Source organism: Podarcis filfolensis (genome assembly GCF_964270895.1).
Source record: "Podarcis filfolensis genome assembly, chromosome: W".
NCBI classification, from domain to species: domain Eukaryota; kingdom Metazoa; phylum Chordata; class Lepidosauria; order Squamata; family Lacertidae; genus Podarcis; species Podarcis filfolensis.
Genome location: NC_139619.1, coordinates 18,955,734 through 18,964,411, shown reverse-complemented (window position 1 = coordinate 18,964,411; position 8,678 = coordinate 18,955,734). Strand labels below are relative to the sequence as shown.

The 8,678-nt window shown below is 45.1% G+C and overlaps 1 protein-coding gene across 1 annotated transcript in view; it reads right to left on the bottom strand.

The window, feature by feature from the left end:
* Positions 1 to 8,678, bottom strand: part of LOC310753859 (ubiquitin-conjugating enzyme E2 A) — a 416,921-nt gene that overhangs the window by 17,696 nt on the left and 390,547 nt on the right. The window lies entirely within an intron of this gene.

Sequence of the window (8,678 nt, the reverse complement as noted above, 5' to 3'; positions counted from 1 at the left end):
GTTTCTTCCAGCCAGACCTCCATATTTGAAATTGTAGTCCAAATCTTGTTTCTTACTTCTTTTAAGTCCAAATGTCCCCAGTAACTCCAGCTTCAACTTTAGTCAGGTTTGTAATCCATAAGTCTTCAGATCTCCACATGAGGAGATCTCTCCATTCCTCCTTCTTCCATTCAAACCAGATTTTCATAATCTCATTCTTCTTTTCCTTCATGTCCATCTTAGCAGGCCTCTGGCTCTCCTTAATCATCTGCGACATTATAGCTCCTCCTTCCTTTCCCTCTAAATTGTCATGTATCTCTTTCCCCACTTTCTCAAATTTCTCAGATTTCTTTTCTTGTTCAGCTGCAAAAGTTTTTAGCTCAGATACAAAATCTTTTTGTTCTGATACAAAGACTTGAGTCAAGCCCCTTTCAGTTTCAGCAAGTTTGTTTACTGTTTCATTCAATGTTGTAACATTTATAGCCAAAACAATGCATTGTTCTTGAAGTTTTCCCAGCAGGAGAAAAGTCTTTTCCAGTTCAATCGGTATTTTTCCACTTGCAGCCATTCTTGTAGTGTCCCAGAGCCCCCTCTAGAGGAGTTCTGGTTATTTAATATTCCTTTCAGTTCCAATCCAAAAGTCAAAATAACTTTTTTTTCTCTTTACTTTCAGCAATTTATTACCTGAATGTAACAAATATAACCAGCCGAGACAACAGAAACAAAGTCTCTTTTCCCCCCCAGCTTTGACAGCTAATTTGACAGCTGTCAAAATCTTCTATATCTCTTCAACAGGCTCTCAGATCGCTCCCGGGTCCTTGGGGGGGGGGGGTAACAGTTCCACTCTCAAAATTAGCTCTTATCCTCCAGCAAAATCACTTATACTGCCAAAACGTGAAATTAATTACTTTTATCCTCTCAAGAAGAAGGTGTTCTCTCAGCCTTAGTTATCTAGTCTTTGCTTTAAGATGTTTACAAAACGGGGAGACGGACTTCCTCTTTGCGCCTTCCCTGCTCGTGCCAAATCCAAAAAAAATATATTTTAAGTCCAATTTCCGTATTACTCACGGGTTGTTACTTTTAGTCCAAATGTTCAAAGGAAGAAGTCAGCGCTCTCCGACCATGGCATGCGGCTTCACTCCGCGGAGACGGGTAAACAGCTCTCAGCTCCGCACTGCTCACCCCCGGTCCGTTCCGGAGCCTTTAAAAAGGCTCCTTTGCAGCGGGGGGGGGGGGCGCAAATGGAGCCCGCCGAGCCTTCAGCTCACAGGCTTCCCCACCTGTGATTTTTTTTCGGGTCCCCGCTTCGCCGTAGCGGTAGAACCCTAGCTCCACGAAGCCAATTTCCTCCGGAGATCGGAGGAAATCCGCCATTACGGTCGCTGGCGCTGACCGGAAGTCTATATGTCCCCATTCTTTCCCCCTTCTCAGCCCCCAGTTCCCTGACAACCCACTAACATTGCCTCAGTCTTTTCTGGATTGAGCTTCAGTTTGGCAAGACACCGGTCCAGCACTTTCACTGCCTCACCTGCAAATGTAAAGAAGTAGAGCTGCGTATCATCAGCATATTGCTAACAGCATACTCCAAAACACTGTGTGGTTGTGTGTTCTGCTAGAGGACATGGTCTGCGGGGGAGGGGATACTGCTGAGAGGAAGCCAGGCTGAATGAGGAAGTGAGTTGAAGGAGAAGTTAGCAGCCAGCAGCAGTAATACTTAGCTGATTGCAGCTTCTGGGAGCTCCCGACGAGGAGCTCATAAACAGGGGGTTTGCAAGGGCATTTAGTGGTAGAGTTTGAGTAGGAGGTCTAGAGCAGGGGTCAGCAAACTTTTTCAGCAGGGGGCCAGCCCACTATCCCTCAGACCCTTTGGGGGGCCAGACTATATATTTTTTTTTGGGGGGGATAACGAATTCCTATGCCCCACAAATAACCCAGAGATGCATTTAAAATAAAAGCACACATTCTACTCATTGGCGATCTGCCCCCTCGGGAAAGGCTGACTCCTCTTCCCAGGCACAGGGGCCTCTCTTCGGTGGTCTGCCTCTGGCTGGTCTTTGCTCAGTCCAGAGAGACCGGTGATAAGTGACACCTCCCTTTTGAGAGATGCACACTCACTTTCCCCTTGCATCTCAGCAGAAGAAAGAAACAGTCTGAAAGTAGCCTAGCATTCTACTTTATTCACAGACTGTACACTGTACACGGAGCTAGTACAAACATGTCTGCTCTCTCAGCAGCCTCCGTACAACACACTGCTTCCTTTGCAGCAACAACAGGAAGGTCTCAAGTTACACTGAGAACACAACCCTGAGAACAGCGTAGGACATCCTGTCTCACGCTCAGTAACATCAGAAATATCACATGATGTAAACAATGTGCTGCTAGCACGCAGCTGGTGAGTACTCATATCCCAACTGTAAAAACATGCTGATTCCCAGACCGTCCATGGGCTGGATTTAGAAGGCGATTGGACCGGATCCGGCCCCCGGGCCTTAGTTTGACTACCCATGGTCTAGAGTGCTGTCTCACGATGCATGTAGGACCAAGAGACACAGGGGGTGAGGGAGCTGCTGCAGTCACCTGCAATACCTGTGTCTTCCTGCCTGAGAATGTGAAAAACTATACCTGCAACAAGTGTGAGCTGGTTTCCTGTCTGGAATAGAAGGTACAGCTGGAAGAGAAGGTACAACAATTTGTTGGCTATTTGCAGTTTAGTTGCACTGCAGAAAGCTTGCTGGGGAGTCCACGCGTTACAAGGAACTCAAAAATAACTTTATCAAGGTTTTAATAACAAAAACAAAAACTTCTTTTACACTAAATATATCAACAAGCATGACCCATTCCCCAGGGTACTAAGAGAGCTAGGTGCTGCTCTTTATATACTATACCCAATTGCTGACACAGCTTAATTAACGCAACTTAGCAGCACCTGCTATACTGTTTCACAGCTGTAAAACTGGGTCTCGTTATTTTCTTTGGCCCTTAAAGACATACACATCTTGTGGAACAGTAATGAACCTTCAAATTTAAAGAGACCATTCAACACAATTTGAGGCCTGCCTATCCAAACTTCAAGCCACTGGCCGAGATGCGGAATTTCTTTATTATTATTATTATTATTATTATTATTATTATTAATTTTTACATATCATTCCCAAAAATCATATAACATATTTTCTTATCTTATACAATGTTTTGGACGTCCATCAACCGCATCTGAAGGTTTTTCAATCTTTATCACTTAATCTACATTTCATTAATTTCCTTATTACTTTTAATAATCCTTAACTAACAATTCTCTTCATAATCTTGTCTGCAATATTTCGCATAGTCCTCCTTACAAAACTTCTTGCAGTCCTACTAGCGTAATCTGTTTATTACAATTGCTTTTCAAATATTTCAAATATTTACTCCAGTCCTCTGAGAATCTCTGGTCCTGCAGGTTTCAAATCCTTCCTGTCATCTAATTCTGCATAGTCCATTAATTTCATCTGCCATTCTTCTTTTGTCAGTAGTTCTTCTTGTTTCCATTTCTGTGCCAATAATACTCTTGCTGCCGTTGTTGCATATAAAAACAATTTACTATCCTATCTGTTAATATCCTCCCCTACAATGCCAAGTAAAAATGCTTCTGGTTTTTTAATAAATGTATATTTCAACATCTTTTTCATCTCATTATATATCTGTCAGGGAACTGCCATCAGAGCTAGAGGCGGAGGGAAGGCTCCAGAGGGATGCCGGAGAGGGTCCCAGTAGGGAGAGAGGCAGCCCATCTGCTGGGGAAGGAAATCAGCGTAACACCAGTGGAGAAGGGGGGCAGATGGGGGAATCGGAGAGGAGGCTCCAAGACTTTTCGCTGGAGACCAGCGGAGAGAGTACGGGTACTCCGCTGCCCACACCCACCCTGGGCAGAAGACTTCCACGCAGGGAGAGTAGGAGGAGACTTGGCGTCAAAGAACTTCTTTGCTGGAAGAAGTTCAAGAAACGCCCACTGACGGATTCTGCCAGCGATTGAGACAGCCACGGGTGAGAGGCTGTCCAGACAGAAAGGGTTCAACCAGGTAACCTAGCCAGGAGTGGCGGCAACTTACGCACGAGCAACCCCTAGAACCATTACAATATCATTTCACTTTCTTACATTCCCACCACATGTGATAAAAAGATCCTTCTTTTTCTTTACATTTCCAACATTTATTACTTGTTTTATACATTTTAGCTAATTTCACTGGTGTAATATACCATCTGTACATCATTTTCATCACATTTTCTTTCAAGGCATTGCATGCTGTAAATTTTAATCCTTCTTTCCATAGTTTTTCCCAATCTTTTAACTGTATATTATACCCAAAATCCTTGGCCCAATGTATCATAACCTACTTTACTTCTTCATCTTTCAAATGCCATTCCAACAGCAATTTATACATTTTAGACAATCTTTTACAATTATTATTCAATACCTCAATTTCAAATTTTGATTTATTATGATCAAATCCATTTTCCTTTAAATCTTATTTAAACATTTCATTGATTTGGCGATAGTGCAGCCAATCATTTACATATTCTTTTACCTCTTCATAAGGTTTCATTTTCCATTTATTTCCTTCCTCTTGTACTAATTTTTCATATGTAACCCAGTTTTTACTCATATTTATCTTTTTCACACTCATTGCTTCTAAAGGGGACAACCACCACGGTGTTTTACGTTCTAATAGGTTTTTATACCTATCCCATATTTCAAACAGAGATCTTCGGAATATATGGTTACCAAATCCTTTATGGACTTTTGTTATACCATAAATATGGATGCCAACCAAACCTTTATCAAAACCTTCTAAACCCAACAAATCTGTATTTTCTAACAACACCCATTCCTTCAACCAACAGAGGCAAGACGCTTCGTAGTACTATTTCAAGTCTGGCAAGGCAAAGCCCCCTCTTTCTTTAACATCTGTTAACAATTTAAATTGAATTCTTGGTTTCTTCCCCTGCCAGATATATCTTGAAATTATTTTCTGCCATTCCTTAAAAATTGCTGCCCCCTTGATTATTGGAATTGATTGAAATAACATATTTGATAGCACATTCATTTTAATAACAGAAATCCTACCCCAAAGGGATAGTTTCATCCTTCCCCATACTTCCAGATCTCTCTTAATTCCATTCCACACCAGTGTATAATTATTTTGAAATAAATCTATATTCTTTGATGTTAACCATATTCCTAAATATTTAACTTTTTTGACTGCTTCTATACCAATCTGCTGCTGCAACATATCCACCAAATCTTGTTTCATATTTTTAACTAGCATTTTAGTTTTCTTTTTATTCAATTTAAAACCTGCTACTTGTCCAAATTGTTCTATCTCTTCTAATAATTCTTTAGTGTTGTGGTTCTGGACAGTTAAGAGTTAACGCTCCAGGAGTGTTCTTATCAACTGGGTGCACTGCCCACATGACCTGGGCATTTTCCTTTGATCTGTGCTCTGTGGGGGCTGAGCTCTCTCTGGAGAACAGTCTGTCTGAGAAATGTGAGCAAGGTGGTTTCGTTTTTGTTAGAGACAGAAAGCTGCAAGCATGCAGCTAGATTCTGTAGGTTTTTCTTTCCTGTTTGTTATGCTTCTAAATAAAGAGTGTTAGATTAGAAGCACTGGTGTTGAGCTGAGTTATTAATGACACCATGGTGACACAGACAAACCATTTTACGCTGCGTGTGAACTCTGCTATTATCTGGCAACTGAGAAGAGTGGCAGTGTGCGGAGTGGAAACGTGTGGGTGCCATTGGAGTTTGTCAGAGTGGCAATAAATCAAATTTATTGCAGGGCCGTTGCAGCAGACTCAGTGGGTCAAAGGATTTACAACCCAGAAACTTTAACAGGTTATGGGAGGCAGTAACACGCTAATGGCTGAGTGTCCTGAGGTGATTGATGGCCAGGACTGGGGGTCTGTGTCTCTGCTGCAGTCAGCAGCTTGAAAGTCCAGCTGGAGCCCTGTTTTCGTGCCATGCTTGAAGGCACAGAACAGTAAAAACTTGCTGGTGAAGCAAGCCATTTTTCCGGAGCTGGGAGCTGGGAGTTGAGAACTGGGAGCTGGGAGGTGGAGATAGCGGCAGCTGTGTGAGTAACACAAGCCCCCCCGGAGGGGGGGGGATGGCTGAGGTGCAGGAAAAATTTATGGCGGCTTTCCCAAAGCTGATGGGGAAGAACTGAGTGGACTGGTCCAAGAAAATGCAGGTTTTGTTAGCTGCGAAAGGCCTTTGGACTTGCACGCAGAACCCACCTATGCAGGCCCAGGATGGGGCCGCAGCTGGGGTTCTAGCTGCTGCAGCCGAGGAGCTGAGGAGGGACCAGAGAGCCATTGCTCACTTAGTCATGGCCATAGATGAAGCCCAGATGGTTTACACTGACCATGCCACCTACGCTCACGAGGTCTGGGGTGCCCTGCAGCGTGTGCATCAGCAGGACACGGCTGGGGCCCGGATTCACGTCACCAGACAGCTATTTGATTTACGGTTGCAACCCGGAGGCTGTGTCAGAGAGCATATTTCACAGATGCTGGCATTGTTCAAGCGTCTGAGGCAACTACAAATTCCCTTTACTGAGCAGCAAAAAGTCTTCATATTGCTGAGTTCTTTAGACTCTAGCTATCAGACTCTTTCTCTCACATTGGAAGCTATTCCAGCTCAGGAGCTTGACCTGGAATACGTGTCGGGTAGGCTGCAGGATGAGCAGGATAAAAGGCTGAGAGAGAAAGGAAGGGCTGTGAAGGGGGTTGCTTTGTGCCCAGGAGTGGGAGTGCAGAAGACGCTGAGAGCTCGGTGCATGTTTTTGCAGCGAGGAGGTGCTACATTTGCTACTCAGACCAACATCTGCAGAGAAATTGCCTCAGGGTCGTCTCCAATAGCAACCGAGAGATCAAAGGCAGAACACATCGTGGGAGGAGAGGCCTGGTGAGAGGGGGCAGAGGTGGAGAGCCAGCAACACATCAAAAGGCTGCTACATATGCTTTTGTTGGCCAGGCTGCAGCCAATGGCAAACAGCATTGGATCATTGACAGTGGGACCAGCAGGCATCTAGCTCCACCTGGTGGCCAGTTATGAAACTGCTGGCAGATTCCAGATGGGAAAACAGTCACATTGGCTGATACAACCAAGAGAGCTATTTCAAAAGCTGGTGTTGTGTTTATGCCTTGTTTGAAAGCTGATATTGATGTGTATGTACTTGATAGTATGAAATGTGGGTTACTTTCTGTTTATGCTCTTGACAATGCTGGTTTTCAGGTGCAGTTTGGGAACCAGGTATGTACCATTTCCAAAGATGGAGAGCCGTTAGTACAGGTACGAGGCCACGGTGGGCTGTACATACTTGAAACAGGTGATGACGCTTCTGAGGAAGCACAGACAAAGTGTGCCAACGTCCCCACTCATGACCAGTGTATGCACTTATGGCATAGAAGATTTTCGCATGCGAACTGGAGATACGTGCGCAAACAGGTAGAGTGCACTGAGGGCTGTAAAATGAAGGAGTGCTCTAAGTTTCTTGAATGTAGAGCTTGTAAAAAAGCCAAAGTGCACACGACCAATTACCTGAGGTCTGAAAGAGTGACCAAGAAAGCCTTTGAGCTCGTGCATGCGGATCTTTGTGGTCTGATGCCAGTGGCTAGCTTGGGTAATTCCAGATACATTCTGTGTCTGACAGATGATTTCTCAAGGGTGGGATGGATTATTATACTCCGAGATAAAGGGCAAGCAGCCAAGGAGATCAAAGAGTGGGTGGTGGCAGTAGAACTGGAGTTTGACACCCGTGTCAAAGCGTTTCAGACAGACAGAGGGTCGGAGTTTATGGCCTTTAGTCTGCAAAACTTCTTCCGTGCGAAGGGTATTAAGCACAGGAAGTCTGCGCCTTATTCCCCCCAACAAAATGGAGTTGCAGATCGCAGGAATCGAACCCTGCAAGAGGCCATGGAGGCTCTTCTGTTCAATTCAGGGCTGCCCAAATGCTATTGGGCCAAGGCTGTGAAGGCAGTGTCGTTCACGTTGAACAGGACGTATAACTCAGTGGTTGGGAACATGCCCTATTTCATGCTCCATGGAAGGAAACCTACTACTTTCGTACCTTTGGGGTGCACTACTTTCGTACCTTTGGGACGGAGGCTTGGGTATTAATTCCCACCCAAACAGCAGCGCAGGAAATGTGGCCCTAGATCGTGCAAAATGATTTTCTGTGGATACGAGCCAGGGTCAAAAGCCTGGAGGTTTGCGTATCCAAGTGGAGATCGCTCATGGGTGGTAATCAGCAGGAACGCTGAATTTTGTGAGCAGGCTGGTTGGGACAGGATTCACGGAAACCCTGAAGTGCTCACCGATTTGCTTAGAGGTCTTGGTTCAGGGGATCAACCAATTGCACCTGCTGGTGGAGCTGCCAACCACCACCAGGGGGCAGTGCCAGATGGGGCAATTCCAAAGAGAGAGGTGAAGTCAGAACCCGGGAGTGTACCCTCATCTCCGCAGGCTTGACCTAGTTGGCGCAGGCGCGGAAGCTCTCCCTTGTGTCTCACAGCCAGGCGCAGTCCAGGAGCGCAACGCAGGCACAGCAAGTCACTTGGTGGTTCACCAGACGCCAGGGACTCACAGGCAGAGTCCAGCACATCTGGGTCAGAGGGGGAGTCCGGCCTGGGACCAAGACAGTCTAAGCGGACCATGAAGG